We start from the raw sequence: 2,150 nt of genomic DNA, 5'->3' as shown, positions 1-2,150 counted from the left end.
GACGACAAAAAAAAATCTCGGTCTAACGACGATCGCTCGACCGTCTCGACCTTCAAAAGATAAGGAATGCATCTCCATTAGCTGTGCAAAAAGAGTTAATTCGCTGACAAAACCGGACACATGGTCCAGAAGACCGAGCACCTGGATATTCCGGAATCTGGGCACGCAGCAGCCGCCTCGCATTTTCAACTTCATATCGGCTCGCAGCAAAAAACATAATAATTCGGGGGCTCCGTTAATTTATTCGGTGCCATTCCACACACACACACACGGAGTGACGAAAATAATTTTACAAATGTGCCCGATCTACAATTACTCCTTCTCCACTGGCACACTTGAGCCAGGCCAGCGCCGGGCCATCACGGCACAAGACTTACGAGGATGTCTCAATCTGGCTTGGGGGGGGGGTGGTTACCCACAACTTGATTGCTTTGCGACGTCAGCAGCACAGCTCGGCACTCTGCAGTGGAAAAGCGACCCGGAGCCTCCAGAGCCGTGCCAGGCTAGCTTCTACGAAGGAATACTTTTTTGTATTATAAATTAATAGCCTATCGTCGATTTGAAAATGGCAAATCATTGGTGGGGGTATGATGCGGGGGGGGGGGGCATGGCAACAGTGGATAAAAAAAAAAACATGCTTTGAAAGCCTTTTACAGGCTCGTTTAGAGCAATAACCATTGTACCCACAAAGTTTGTGAAGGTTCCGCTCATTGAACTTTGGAACATCAACGTCACTCCGGAACGCGAGGGTTGCTGTCGCGCGGCGTGACGGGCTAACGCGACGCCGACTCTCGGCCGGCTCCATTCGGTCTCCAGGCACACGCGGTCGAGACAAAGACGGCGGCGGGACTTTTCTCCAAATCCAACCCCCCCTCCCCCCCACCCTCTGCCTCCGTCCGCACCCACCGACATAAATGGGTCCACGGCGGACGCGGCCGATTGGCAAGCAGGTCGCTTGTGCGGTGGGGTGGTAGAAGTTTTTTTTTTAAGTCTCTCCCGCACGTTTTTTCGCGCCCGATCTACACAAACGTGTGGGCCAGCGTGAAAGAGCAGGGCTAAAGAAAGCTCTCCAGAATTTCCCAGCGATCGCGCAGCGGGCGGCCCTTCCGCCGGCGGTGGCGTGAGCGAGCAATCGCGGGGCCGGCGCCTCGAAATGCCGCTCGCACCATTTTTGGTTGTCCGACTTTGTAGCGACGCAGAAGGGGGGCCTCGGCATGAACTCTCGCCCGGAGAAGGCCGAAGGCCAAAGCCCTGCGGTAAACGTAACCGCAACGGAGCCGACCCTTAGCCAGACGCTTGCCACGTATGGAACGCTCTTCGAAGTAAACTGCAGCGCGCCCCCGCGTCTGCACGGGCGCGCGAAATATTTCCCTCCGCACAGACATCGATATATATGTGTGTGTGTAACTCGGTTCTATCCAGACGAAAGTAAGAATGTAATTAAAAAAAGTTATAATAACCGATTAGCGTCCTATACAATAATAATATTACCACTACGTACAAATAGAAAAATGAGGATCGCCATTCACGGTGGTTCCCACCACTTGTGACCTCGCTCGGTTGTCGTGCCCGGCGTTGCTCAGCGCATGACGTCCGGCTCGTAATTGACTTTTCAGGTCAGGTCGGGTCACGCGAACACAATCGCCGCTGTGTGTGTGTGTGTCGTGCTCACTCCTCCACCCGACGCGGCCGGAAACCCCCCACCCCCACGCACACAAAGTTGTCAGTACCTCCGATTAGCACTGTTGGCCACGTACGGTGCGAAAGAAGTTCAACATACACACACTTACGTAGCACGGCCGTATGTTGAAGAGTAATCCGCACAGTTGTTAAACCCGTGCGGATAAACTCCCCATCGCGCTGGCGATCGTCTGCAGCGACATTCATTTGGAGGTGTGCATATTGTCTTCCAGCCGACACACACACACACACAACGCCACTTTTTTATCGAGTGCTCCGGAGAAGACAGAGAACCAGGACGGCGCGGCGACCCTGACTGGCGTGGGCGACCGAAACGACGGACGCCGCGCTGAGCAACACGGGGGAGGGGGGGGGGTTGGGGGGCTGGCCCACAACCCGAGAACGACGTCGCAGAACCGCCGCGGCGCTTACACGGTCAGGCTGTCAAACATCCTGGGAATTGACATACT

This window comes from Petromyzon marinus, chromosome 37 (assembly GCF_048934315.1).
Source record: "Petromyzon marinus isolate PM22_M1 ecotype Great Lakes invasive population chromosome 37, UKy_Petmar_22M1.pri1.0, whole genome shotgun sequence".
In the NCBI taxonomy this organism is placed as follows: domain Eukaryota; kingdom Metazoa; phylum Chordata; class Hyperoartia; order Petromyzontiformes; family Petromyzontidae; genus Petromyzon; species Petromyzon marinus.
The sequence above is the reverse complement of the archived record's forward strand: the minus strand, read 5'-3'. Positions refer to the sequence as shown.